Raw genomic sequence first — 14,561 nt, forward strand, 5'->3', positions numbered from 1 at the left:
CCACAGCCTGCCAGGGAGAAAGGGTACTCCAGGGGGCGAGCTTACCCCTGTCCATTCTTTCACTGAAAAACACAGCTTTCCTTTGTTCTGAACAAATCTTGGTCTCATTCAATAGGCTCATATGGGACCAGTCAGGAGAACCTTCATCGAGGACGGACTCAGAAAGGTCAGTAACACTTTTGATGTGCAACTGAAATGTGACCTGGGTGAATTTGATGGTCCGTGAATTTCAGGCAGCTGCGTGCATCAGGAAGTCAGGCAGTTTCTGGGTTGACACCAGCTATCTGTTGATACCCTGTTGCTGGCACCCTGGTGTCAGCCACCATCACCTCTTCATGTCTCACTGAGATGGCACCCAACTGGCCCCTGCTTCCATCCTGGCCCTCATACAACGTGGTAATCAGAGTGTTCCTTTTCAACATAAATCGGCTGTGTCACTTCTCCACTCTAAGTCTTATTGGAGAAAGCATTCTTTGATCGCGTGGATCCTGGTGGGTCATGCTCCTTTGCTAAGATATATCCCCTTTTATGTTGATAGTTTGTATAGAAAAGTTAGATGTCTTCTGAGCCTGATCTTACCCCTTTACCTTCCTTCCTGCTCATTACCTGATGTCTAACCAACTCAAGCAGAGACAGTCCTCAATGAGTTGAACAGAGGGGAAAAAAAACCTGGGCTCCAGCAATTATGACCATATTTAATAGTGTCACACTTGAAGCCCATGACCTCCACACAATTGGATATAATGTTTCAGATATCACTAAACCTAGAGATTGTCCTCTTCTGCCTAGCAATCCAGGAAAACTTTCCACTAGCACAAAGTTCCACTAGCACAGTGCAGAACATCAAAGAGACCCAGGCCCAGACTTGGGCTTCAGTCCAGCAGATAAGAATGAAAGGAAGAGACAGAAGGACAAAGATGTTCCCCCAGTAATAACAAGCAGGCGTTTTTCAGAAGGTGATGTCAAACAAAAAACAAATACTTGAAATTCCAACATTGCATGGATCTGTACAGCAGAAAACTCCAGAATAGGAATGGCCAGAGCTATACCTAGAAAGAATAAATTGGACATAAACTGAGGAGTTGGGGGCAGAAAGACTGAGAATTATTTATAGTCAATAACCATGTCAATTACAATGAACAATAAATTCAGCCAATATTGTAGAAGACATATTCCTAGAAAATTCCTCAATAGAATAAGAAGAAAGCAGGTTGGTAAGATAAGGGTGCACCTGGCAACAGATCAGGGATCTGGTTTTACTCACAATTGGCTAAGGATTCCACCATAATGGGAAGGGATCGGTGGTAAAGCCTCCACCACCTTGAACTTTAGTTGATCCTTCAGGAGTAATGATCCTTCAGTTTTAGAGTTACTTCACTGGAGGTGTTTGATGAAATGCAAATTCCTGGGCCTGCCCAGACCAACCAAATCACCTCAACTACTGGAACCTATTATTGTTAATAAGCAAACCAGGTGTGTCTAAGGCATCTGAGTTTTGTGTTGGCTGTCAGTGGATCCCACCTTAGAAACTTCTGCTCTTTAATGTCTGTAGTCTGTTATGTAAATAATGTGGCCCGTGTATTCACCTGTGCTCTTACACAAATAATTGCTTTGGGGAAAGAATCACTGAATAAACTGTTTATAATGATTACCTTTGGGCATATGGGATGAGGGCCAAACTGGGGATATGACAGCACTTTCCTTCAATCATTTCTGTTTTATTTTTTTCACTTTATTTATATATTACTCATATGGTGGCAGTGGTAGTTATCTGGACATGGAGTTTAGGGTCGTGGTTTTGTTCTCCTTTTTTTGTGGTTTTTAAAATTTTATTAGAAGATAATTACTCTACAATATTATGAAGGTTTCTGCCATACATCAACATGAATTGACCATAGGTATACATATGTCCCCTCCCTCATGAACCTCCTTCCCACGTCCCTCCCCATTCCACCCCCTAGGTTGTCAGAGAACACTAGCTTTGGGTTCCCTGAGTCATATAGCAAATTCCCACTGGCTATTTTACAAATGATAATGTATATATCTCAATGCTATTCTCTCAAACGCTATTCTCGTCTACTCTCTCCTTCCCCCACTGTGTCCAAAAGTCTGTTCTTTATGTCCGTGTCTCCTTTGCTGCCCTACAAGTAGGATCATCAATACTATATTCCTAGATTCCATATATATGCATTAATATACGATATTTGTCTTTCTCTTTCTGACTTACTTCACTCTGTATAATAGCCTCTCGGTTCATCCACCTCATTAGAACTGGCTCAAGTGTGTTCTTATAGTTGAGTAATATTCCACTGTGTATATGTACCACAACTTCTTTATCCATTCATCTGTTGATGGACATCTAGGTTACTTCCATGTCCTAGCTATTGTAAATAGTGCTGCTATGAACACTGGGGTACATAAGTCTTGTTCAACTATGGTTTCCTCAGGGTATATGCCCAGCAGTGGGATTCCTGGGTCATATAATAGTTTTATTCCTAGTTTTTAAAGTAATTTCCATACTGTTTTCCATAGTGGCTCTATCAATTTGCATTCCCAATCTTCTTTATACTTTTAAAGCGGTAGCAAATTTTTGGAGAAGGCAATGGCACCCCACTCCAGTACTCTTGCCTGGAAAATCCCACGGACGGAGGAGCCTGATAGGCTGCAGTCCATGGGGTCGCTAAGAGTCAGACTCGACTGTGCAACTTCCCTTTCACTTTTTACTTCATGCATTGGAGAAGGAAATGGCAACCCACTCCAGTGTTCTTGCCTGGAGAATCCCAGGGACGGCGGAGCCTGGTGGGCTGCCGTCTATGGGGTCGCACAGAGTCGGACACGACTGAAGCGACTTAGCAGCAGCAGCAGCAAATTTTCAATTCACTATTTCTTTATTTAAAATGTACTGAGTGCCTACTATGTGCCAGGCACTGTGCTAGGTACTTGGGCTATAGTGTTTGCAAGATAAGTACAAAATTGAGCTTAAACTGTCTGCTTTGTTGTAAAATAATCGTAATTTAAACTTTGCACATGGTCAGCTATCTATGTTTTTATTTTCACAGGTTGAAAGAGTTCCTCTGGGTTGATGAGCTGAGCCCTCAGGACAGAGAGAGGCCAGTTGACAAATGTAATCATGACCTAGGAGCCCAGGGGCACATACCAAGTAAGAGACAGCTTTGCCCACCTTGTTTTAAAGAATGGTGTGTGGAAAGGACTTATTATTTCCTGCTGTGCTGCATGTTATTCACACAGTAGAGCAGAGCCTGGACAGTTGGAATTGTAGACTTTTGGCTCTGAAATTTATTGAACATGATAGAAGTGAGTAGAAAAATGAAATTGAGATGGGATACTGAGCAACTAGCTTGAGGGGCAAGAGTCTGAATTTTTCTTTGCTTTCCCACCCAGATTGAGCATTCTTTATTTTCTTTAGAGAGATGAACCAGTAATAGGAGGTGAATGGGACAGTTCCCATTTGCAAGAGAAACTCTCTTCTCACAGACCCTCTGCTTCTCACAGCATGCCCACTTTCAAAACCATGCATCAGCTTCCCCAAAGGAAGTATTTTGTAAAATATGCATTGCATTAAAAGAAATAACTTACAAAATACTGTATGCAGAGTTCTTAGAAATATACTTGTTTTAAAACTGAAATATAAGTTATGAGTTCACTGAGCTCACAAAAATATCAATGATACCAATAATTACAGCTAGTTTTTATATGTTTCATCTTATTTCCCCTCCCTAGTCTTATGAGATAAATACTGTTGTCGTTCCCATCTTTTAGAGGAGGAAACTGAAACACAGAGAAGTCAAACAACAGGTCCAAGACCACTCAGGATACTCTCTATCAACCCAACAACTTGCCTCCACAATCAGCAGTCTCACCCACTCACTCTCTGTCCTTAAGTTTCTCTACAGTGATGAACCCAGACTATCCATTAATGAGTGTCCCAGAGCACAAAACAGGGGTGGAGGGACCCACATGAAAAAAGAAAGGAAAGACCCAGTTATCAATGATCCCTGGCCTGCCTGGCCACAGCAATCAAGCAATAGACTTCAAGCAAACATTTACAGGATAAAGCCACTCTACAGACAATTGCTATCGTTGGGCTCCATGAGAAACCTCTGGTTGTCAATTTATCTGCTGGCCAGTTTCACAGCAGTCTGAATTTTTTTTTTTTCCTGCAGCCAAAGGACTGCCCCCTTTTCCATCTCAAATCTTTCTTTCTCTCCTCTACTCTCTTCTTCATTCTTCCTATTTACAAAGATGAAAAACACAGGTCAGCCAAAGCTTGGAAGAGAACTTAAATTGTAGATTTAGCTTTTTAAGTCAAATATCCCTTTTGTCAGAAATTTTTACCTGTTCTTTTAATCCAACACTTCCCAAATTTTATTTTATGAAACACTGTTCCAATAGATATTAATAGATATATCTTAGGGTGGCCCATGGTCAAATAAGCTTAGGAAATAAGGCATGCCAAGTCCTCCTCTTGGAGCTATGCTATTAATATAATAAGACTGAGAAGTCAAGCAGTAAAGAAAGCTGTTTAACTTAAATATGACAATTTAAATATTTTGGGTGCCTTCTATGTTCCAGTCTCTATTTTGATACAGGAAAAATACAGCAGTAAACAAGACAAAGTCCCTCTTTCTATGGATGTTCTATTACAGTAAATGTAACAATTGTGCACTACACATTTTTTGTGATATATTAATACCTTGGAAAATGTGTTCCATTGGTCACAAACTTTGTAAATGCCTATCTAAAGACATAAAGTTGTTGTTGTTTAGTTGCTAAGTCATGTCTAAGTCTTTTGTGAGGCCATGGACTGTAGCCCACCAGACTCATCTGTGCATGGGATTTCCCAAGCAAGAATACTGGAATGGGTTGCCATTTCCTTCTCCAGAGGATCTTCTCAACCCAGGGACTGCACTCATGTCTTCTGCTTGGCAGGCAGATTCTTTACCACCAAGTCACCTGGGAAGCCCTGATCTACAGACATATAGTATTTATGTAATTTGAGTTTTACTCTCACCTACTGATGCCCAGATAGAGAAGGATATCCATAAATATAAGAGATACCCTTGGAACTGTATTTACATAGAAGATTTTTATCTTCTTATGGAGAAGTGCTATATTTCACAAAATTCAAAGATGAAAATAAAAACAAAAATGATTTCTTAAAAATAAAAATTGTCAAATAAGAACTCATTGAAGGAAAATCTTCAGATTAAGGGCAAAAATCACATTTGTAGACTTGCTTCATTTGTCTGTGGAGACATCTTACATAAGCCTTTTTTCTAAACATATCTATTGGACTAAGACATGTTATTCAGTTCTTGTACCATGATTCCCACACATATTATAGGGCTGATAACATTTCCTAACATCTCTAGTTTCTAGGTCGAATAATAAATACTTTCTACTACTCTGCTACTCTGTTCTGATTGGCAAGAATTGGTAAGTCTGGGACTTCTGGCAGGGGAGGCGGACATATGAGTGAATTGTCTTTGGCAAGCAGACGTAAAGAAGGGTCAACGTCCACAATGGGAATAGCCACAAAGGACTAACAGTCAATTAGCAGGGCAGCAAACACACTTTTTATCCCATCTGATGGTAACTGATGTGCAGACTCCACAGCCCCAGGCTGGGATCCCCCAGTTCTCCAACGAGCGACAAGCAAGGGATTTTCATAGTTGAACTTGCTTTTAAGAATGATACTTACCATCTCCTTCAGAAGAGGGACAAAGAGAACCTTAACTAAAGCTGTCAATGAAAACAGAAGTGTCAGAAAAGAGGCAGGAAGCATTTTAGAAATTCAATTAATGGACTTGTCCGCTAAAGGAAGTTCCCAGAGGCCCCCATGTTTGTGGCATCATTCATTCAGTTTAGAATGCACACACATATAACCCTTCACTGTCCAGCAAATATTTCTTTCAGTAAACTCCCAGACACCCAAGTCTCTTTAGGATGAAAGATTCACTTTTGTATCATAGTCTCCTGCATCCTAAATACCTGTTCTAACCTGATTCACTCAGTCTTAGCCAGATTTCCATCACCCTCATAGCACTGACTCTTATTTGGTTGGTCAACTAATACTTCCTCCGAAGTTTAGTTAGAATACAAAAAAGAAAAACTAGACCAGGAATATCATAGCAGACAAATACAGCAGCTGAGTATTGGGCCCATTAATTCTGTTAGTCATTCAAAAATACATACAGTTGACCCTCAGACAGTGTGGGAGTTAGGGGTGCAGTAGAAAATTTGCATATAACTTATAGCTGGCCCTCCATACATGTGGTTCTTCCATATTCACTCCACCAACTGAAGATTGTGTAGTACTATAGGAAAAAAATTGTGGGTGCATGGACCCAGGAAGTCAAACCCATGTTATTCAAAGGTTAACTAGATGGGGCACCTGTTAGCAGCCAGATATTTTGCCAGGTGCTGGGCATTCAGTGGTGGGTTAGAGAGATGAGAGTCCTCTCTCATGAAGCTAACATTGAGGGGAAGACAGACATTAAACAAATGAACAAAGGAGACAATTTCAGAAGGTGAGAAATACTCTGAAGATCATCAAACAAGGAGAAGTGAAGCAGAGCGACTAGATGGGAACATTCCCACTTCAGAAATGAGGGTGGTCTGCAGGCAGCAGGACCAGCAGGTGCACAGGCTCTGAGAAAAGCACAGGCTTAGCTTGCTTGCATGCCAGATAGAAGGGCAGTGAGCCAGACCACAGATGAGCTGGCTCAAGAGCAGGTTGGAGAGGTGTGCAGAGGCTGGATCATGCAGGACCTTGAAGGCTATGGTGAGGCTCAAGTTCAAATTGTATCCTAAATCCTGTGGGATGCCGTGGGAGGATTTTTAAGGAAGGATAGGTTATGATCTGTTTTCTGTTTCAAAAGACGATTGTGACTTCCATGAGGAGAGGGATGGTAGGACTGCAACGATGAAATGTAAAGTAAGTTACAAGTCTATTTTTTAAAATTCTCTCATAATTCTGTAGCAAGCTGAATGTTGCCCTTAAAGTGAATTTATTTATTAAGTGAAAAAAAAATGGTCAAAAAGTTTATTCAGGTTTTTCCACACTACCTTACAGAAAAACCAGAACAAACTTTCAGCCAACCCAATATTAATACTGATAAACGTTTTAAAACATATACATTCACATACACATTCAGAAACATAACACAACTTTACCTGTAAGGAGTAAAAACAACTCTATTTTCTCCAAAGTGCACTTTCTTATGTATTGGTAGATCTGATAAAAGGCATCATTAGCTACCTTTCCCCCTTGGATCTTTCATGAATACTTCACTGGTAATTGGTTAGGTCCCTTCACGACGGGAAGAGGATTACCCAGCATGACATCCATTGCTGTCAGGAACACACAGCAATTGCTGATATTGAAGAGATAAATGGGGTGAAAATCGTTCTCACCACCGCCAATCTCTGAGAGGCGGCTGGGCCATCCCATCTATGAGGGGAAGAAAGACTTGGAAAAGCAGTGTGGCCATTAGGAGACCTTAAAGAAGTCTAAGGCCACTGTGGGGAGACCAGAAACTTGTATCTTCCAGATGTCATTAATTGTCCTAAATATCAGGGATTGCCCCTGTTCTTTACATCAGGCAAATAGCAATTACAGAAGCTATGAGGATAAATACACTATTTCTTTCAAGAATTTACAGGAACTCCAAACTAAGGCTTGCTTAGTGTGGGTTCTTTCAGACCCTGCTTGAATGACTAAAAGAGCACATTTAATAAGTTCCTTGATTTAATTACATTATTTCCTCACTCTTTTACAAATAAGAATTTGAAGTGGCTTCTAGTGTTTTGTTTAAATGGAAAAAAAACAATTTTTCACACATTACAGGGTTGGATCATTTTAAGGTGGTTCAGCTATTTCTTCTTGATTCCTTTCATTTTTTTCACAAGCTTGGTCATTCTTCAAAAACAATCTAAAAGAAAAATTTAGCACTATTGTAGTATAAGTTCACCCTAATCCTGAACTTTCTGAATTCAAATGAATGAGGTGTGAACATTATTTACATTGGTATGGTTACATATAGCTTCCATAAATTAGAGGTTTAGAATTTCAGGAGGAAACTAAATTCTAATTTAGTTAATGTTTACTAAACATTAACTAAATATGTTGACACTGGCATATAATCCAGGAAGAAAAAGAAAGTGAAAGTGTTAGTCACTCAGTCGCTTCCAATTCTTTGCGATCCCATGGACTGTAGCCTGCCAGACTTCTCTGTCTGTGGGATTTCCCAGGCAGAATACTGGAGTGGGTGGCCATTTCCTTCTCCAAGGGATCTTCCCAACCTAGAGATTGAACATGGGTCTCCTGCATTGCAGACAGATTCTTTACCATCTGAGCCACCATGAAAACCCCAATCCAGGAAGAAAGACCTACCCAAATACCTAAAGGCCAAATTCTCCAGTGAGATGGACAGCCACGGTCAGAAAGAGAAGTTCCCCGGGACTCTATAGCATTCTTGGATACCATTTTTCCTCATGGAGGTGAGAGGAAACTTGAGATTCGACCTCCTTCTCTCGTGAATGGGGAAACTGAAATCAAGGTAGCAGAACCCTTACCCATGGTCACATAGGCTGAGGGATACAAATAGGCCCAGGATTTCCTGAATCCTGGGTGATTTCATGGTGCTGCCTTTTTTCATAATTTCTCAGATTTCACACCCCAGGTGCATTTAGAGCTGGCTCATCTTTAGGGAAGGTCAGATCCCCTACGGATCCTATGAACAGAGATGACAAGAGACAATTACAGCCCTAAGGCATACAGGAGACCCAACCAGACAGCCAGAGATAACAGGAAGTTCGCTACTCCAATCAGGGCCCCTCGGTGGCCACAGATCCACCTGGTACTCCTGCTGTCTTGCCGGTCACACTGTTCACTGATCCCAGGGTAGATAAGGTGCGACCCAGGAAAATGAAAAAAGACTCAAGGAGCTGTGGGGACTGCAGACATGTTTACTCTCTGGGCAGCAGCAACTGGGAGTCTTCAAAGACTTCTGATATACTAAGGCAGACAAAAGTGGCCCATGGCCAAGTGGGCGCACAGGCTCAGTGCTACCAAGGTCAGCAATATCACTGTTTACAAAACATAAGAAGTTATGAGGCTGTGAGAGAGTGGGGCAGGAGAGCCTGACTGACGCCGTGTTGTCAGTTACTTTCTTCACACCTGCGTTATCACCACTCACCATTACCACTTGCAAAGACTCCCTGTGGGTGGAATACTGCACTGAACACTTTCCATACATGACTTAACTTTGAACTTTACAGAAATCCTACAAGGTCAGGCAGGTTAAGAAACAGGCTCCAGAGACAAGGCAGCCTGCATTTGAATCCCATTTGCCCTGCTTAATATCTCTGTGAAAATTTCCCCCTACATCTCAGTTGCCTCTCTGTAAAATGGGAATAATAATGTTACTAATTTCAGAAAGCCATCATGACAAGTAAATGAGTAAGTTCATGTCCAGTACTTAGGGAAGTGCCTGACACATAGTAAGTGCTCCGTCAACATGGCTATTATCATCTTTTTTACGGATGAGGGAATTGAGGCTAACAGAGAACAACAAGTTCAAAATAGCACAGTAATAGAAGAAATAGCATCTGAACTCCAGACTATATCACTCCAAAGGCTGTGTTATTAACCATGTTTCTAGACCAATTCCTTCTGAGGAGACTCAGATGTAATTTGTGCTCTGGGTCCCCTAGGTTGTCAATCCACAGCACACCAGTTCTCTACAACCAGCAGGAAGTCGATCCCAAGACTTCAGAGCTACCTTCCTCACCTGGCCCAGCCAAACTTTTCAGCCTCTTCCCAGCCCCTCCTTCCCTCATCATTTATGAGTCCTTGATCTACCTTCACTGGTATCACCTACCTTGGATCAGCAGGTATGGACACTCCTTACATGTTGATTAAATTGAATTAAACAATTAGCCTTCCTTCATCCATAGAGCAACCTTTGAGAACTAAAGGAAAGATCATGATTTCATTGGGTCTCATGTTCCTATAAATAATTAGAATGTTCATGTAGTTAGTAAAGAATTCCCCGAAATCAGGGCTTTTCAAACTTTAGTGGGCATTGGAATCACCTGCAGCGCTCGTTAAACCCAATTACTGGGCCCCACCCCTGGAGTTTCCTGCTTGATAGGTCTGGAGTGGGACTTGCTAATTTGCATTTCCAACAAGTTCTCAGGTGATGCCCATGCTGCTGAAATAAAAGATCACCATTAGAACACCACCACCACCAGGCTAATGATTGCTGCAGGCAAGATCACCGATAGATGCTAATATTAGTGAGCAAAGCATTAAAGAAAAATAGGATATTTGTACAGTCTCCAAGTGTCTCCAACAAGTATTTATTCACTACGGAGGTGGTTTTTATACTTGTTCACCAATTGTTTGCTTGTTCTCCCTCCAGGAATGGAGTTTAATTCCCCTCCCCTGAATGTGGGCTGGATTTAGTGACTTGCTTCTAACAAATAGTGTATGGGACATGGGACGAGCAGTATAGTAACTTCATGGTGGGAAAACCTGGCAGATGCCACCCTCACTAAGTGGTCAAGACTAAACCAGAAATAAGTCACATTGATACCGTGTACCTCCTAACGTGTTGTGATAAGGGTACTTCACCTTTATGATAGTCTTCCCCAAAATCCATAGCCTCAGTCTAATCAAGAGAAAACATGAGGCCAATCGAAATGGAGAAATATTCTACAAAATAACTGGGCAACTCTTTTTTTATGTCTTCCCTGGTGGCTCAATCGGTAAAAAGTCTGCCTGCAATGCAGAAGACCCGGGTTCAATCCCCAGGTAGGGAACATCCCCTGGAGAAGGAAATGGCAACCCACTCCAGTATTCTTGCCTGGAGAATTCCATGGACAGAGGAGCCTGGTGGGCTACAGTCCATGGGGTCACAAACAGTGGGAAACTACTGAGTGACTAACACTTTCACTTCACTTTCAAAGGTTTTGAAGTCAAAGAGAAAAGACCAAATAAATGTCACAGATTAAAAGAAAATAGATATGGTAACCAATACATTATCCCAAATAATATATTATTTGGGATGTATTGAAACAGAAAAAGGAAATTAGTAACTTTTTAAAAACTGGTAAAATCCAAGTAAAGCCTGTAGTTTAGTTAATAGTAGGTCCGCTTCTCAGTTTAGATAAATGTGCCACAGTCATGTAAGATGTTGACATTGGGACAGGACTGGCTACGTAATTTGGTGGATATAGGCAAGGCCATGTTTTTCCAGTTGTCATGTGTGGATGTGAGAGTTGGAACATACAAAAGACTGAGCACCGAAGAAATTATGTTTTCCAACTGTGGTGCTGGAGAAAACTCTCGAGAGTCCCTTGGACAGCAAGGAGATCAAACCGGTCAGTCCTAAAGGAAATCAACCCTGAATATTCATAGGAAGGACTGATGCTGATGTGAAGAGCTGACTCATTGGAAAAGACCCTGATGCTGGGTAAGACTGAGGTTAGAAGAAGGGGGCAACAGAGGATGAGATGGCTGGATGGCATCACCTATTCAATGGACATGAGTTTGAGCAAACTCCAGGAGATAGTGAAGGACAGGGAAGGCTGGAGTGCTGCAATAGATGGGGTCACAAAGAGTCAGACACGACTAAGCAACTGAACAACAAGTGTAAAGTAAAACTCTGGGGCCACTTGTTCAAAATTTAAAAGATTTCAAGACAGCAACAGAGAAGAAAACCAGGCACAGGCCGTTCTGAACATGGGGTGCAGTGAGACCACACAGGTTGTATGCCATGAAGCCTGCACTGCGTTTGGAGGAAGCAAGGTGTGAAGCATATGGTCAGGACTTTAGCTGAGCTGGGAGACAGCACTGAGCTGTCAGGTATCTGAGTAGCTGATTAAAGCAACGAGTTTTAAGAAAGACGCCTTTAATCACTTACTCTGATGATATAAGGGAGAAAATGATGACTCCCCTGGAACCATGCACAGGTTGAAGGTCAGGTGAATCCGTGTGGATATGGAGTTCATCTCACTGTTGAGGGAGCCCCAAGGAACAAAAGGCCCCAGCAGTGGGAGGTGAGAAAAGTTCAGAGTGAAAAAGAACCAGGGGAGGGTGGGTACAGAGTCAGAGTGGGGAAAGGTTCTTTAAGTTTTTCCCTCTTCCCCCTGATAAAGAGCATTTAGCGGAAGTTTCTGAAAAAGACCTCAACCAAAGCCTTGGATAAAAGGAAGGAAGGTGTCTGGGCTAGGAATGTAAGTATGAGAAAGATCTCCACCATGACTAGTGGGAGGAGGGGCCTGAGACCCCGATTGCAGCTCCCTTCAGACGGCTGTGCAGCTATGGGCAGGAAGTACCGTGAGAGCAGTGCCCCTCGCAACCCCCGTGAGGCTTGCCACGTGGTGCCTTTGTGTTAACCTATGGGTGGGCCTGAAACATCACATGTAGGTTTTTAACCAGGAGCTGAACTCCTCATTTTTTTTGTACTATGTTTGCAAGTCTTCTATAAATCTATAATTATTTCAAAATAAAACTTTTTTTAAAAAGGGCTCTCTCATCGTGGTCCCATTCTTTCCTCTCCCATACCTTCTAAACATTTTGTTTGTAACTGAGACTAATAAACTAAGTTTCTAAGAACTAGTTTCTTTGTCCTTCTCTCCACAGGTCTTAGACATGAATCACTGAGGCTGCTCCAGGGACCTCTGAAGACCTGGATCATGGGCTACTTTGTCCCTTCTCTCCGCACCAATAGGCCTCTTTCCCAAATGCAGATTATCAGCTTGTGGAAATAGATGCCTATGAATCAGCGGCCCTATCCAGACATACCTGAACCTGGATGGATTGAGCACCACCCACAAGTCCTCTGCCAGGTGTTCACTGAGTGGACTGCCCTTGCTTCTCTCCACTTAAATTTCATTCTCCATCTCTGACATCTCCACTAAGTTCTCACAAATACCTCAATGCAGTATACACTGCTGCCTCATGTTCAATATGTCCAGAAAGGTATTTAGCCCATCACTACCCATGCAAAAAAAAAAAAAGTAAAAGACCTGCTTTCCTCCTAACATCTGACTTTCAATGACAATTTTGTGTTTCTAATCACCTGGGGATTAGAACCTTAACTACATTTTGAGTTCACCCCATTTCCTACCACATTCCAGCAGGTATTCAGTAGTTTCTACCTCATCAATAGGTCTCATCTGTTAAAGCCCCACCTGTGCCACAGGTTTTAATAGCTTTTTTCCAGGCTTATTACAATAGTTTCATTACTCATTCTATTGTCAAACCTATGTGCTATATATACCTTTTGCAGGCATGTCCTTTCTTACCTCTGAGCCTGTTCAGACTATTTCTGTTCACACTCTTCCCATCCTCCAGCCATTAAGCTAGGTAGTTCTCATTCAGCCTGTGTGTATTTGTTGATCCTCACTTTCTTCCCTGATCCTTCCCAGGCCTGGGTTAGATGACACCCTCAGCCCCTGGGTTTGCCCTCACACACTGTACTGTAGCTACCTGATTTGTTTGTCCCTTGCTTTAGGCATGAAGCATGACAGCAGGGACCATGACATGATTATAGCCTTAGCAACCAACATGAAGTGTGATACACAGTCTTAGTTAAAACTTACTTAAAAAAAAATCTTATTGACTGGAGGTATGAATGCTGGGCACTGTCCTAGGACTGGGGGTTATAAAGAATAAACTTTAGTTCCTCTTTTCAAAGATTTCACACTCAAGTGGAAGACAAAAAAAGTACAACAAGCACTTATTGAGTGCTTTATAAGCTAGGTACAATATTATCCCCATTTTACAATGGAAAATTGAAATGGAAAGTTTAATTGCCCAGTTTAAAAAGTGGCAGACTAGGAATTTATTATAATCAAGAGGAGGAAATACTCCAAATGTCTGTCAGTAGAAACATACATGAACAAACTGTAGTCATTCATACAATAGAATGCCACTCAGCAACTAAAAGCAATAAGTTACTGATACAACAACATGGGTGAATCTCCAAAACCTCCTGCTGAGCGAAAGAAGCCAGACACAAAAAGAGTACATGCAGTATGATTCCACTTATATAAAACTTCAGAGAAAAACATAAATCTAATATGTGGTATAAGAACACAGATCAGTATTTGCTTTGGGCTAGGGAAAAACACGGATATTGACTAGCAAAACATTCAAGGGAATTTGAGGCTGATGGTAATGTTCAGTATGTAATTATATGGGTATATATCATTTGACAAAAATCATCACAGTATACCCTGAAAAGTAGTGAATTTTACCTGATGTAAATTATATCTATACAGTTTATATAACTTTTTTAAAAGTAAAATTAAAAACTCAGTCAAATTTCAGAATCCTTGTTTTTAACCACTATGCTGCCTAACAAATATGACAGTTATACATTTGTAGAGACTGTATCAAGCATGCTGCTGCTGCTGCTGCTAAGTCGCTTCAGTCGTGTCCGACTCTGTGCGACCCCATAGACGGCAGCCCACCAGGCTCCCCCGTCCCTGGGATTCTCCAGGCAAGAACACTGGAGTGGGTTGCC

At 41.5% G+C, this 14,561-nt stretch overlaps 1 long non-coding RNA gene across 2 annotated transcripts; it reads left to right on the forward strand.

The window, feature by feature from the left end:
• The first annotated feature begins 29 nt into the window (after window positions 1–29).
• On the forward strand, window positions 30–13,074 carry LOC147357681 (uncharacterized). Of its 2 annotated transcripts, XR_015141507.1 has the most exons (4): window positions 30–166; window positions 3,060–3,160; window positions 9,739–9,918; window positions 12,674–13,074. It is a non-coding gene; the product is annotated as an uncharacterized LOC147357681 (long non-coding RNA). The 2 variants fall into 2 exon arrangements; XR_015141508.1 differs by lacking the exon at window positions 9,739–9,918.
• The last annotated feature ends 1,487 nt before the right edge of the window (window positions 13,075–14,561 follow it).

This window comes from Bos grunniens, chromosome 15, assembly GCF_055505025.1.
Source record: "Bos grunniens cultivar Pamir isolate PY7600 chromosome 15, Bosgru_T2T1.0, whole genome shotgun sequence".
NCBI lineage: Eukaryota > Metazoa > Chordata > Mammalia > Artiodactyla > Bovidae > Bos > Bos grunniens.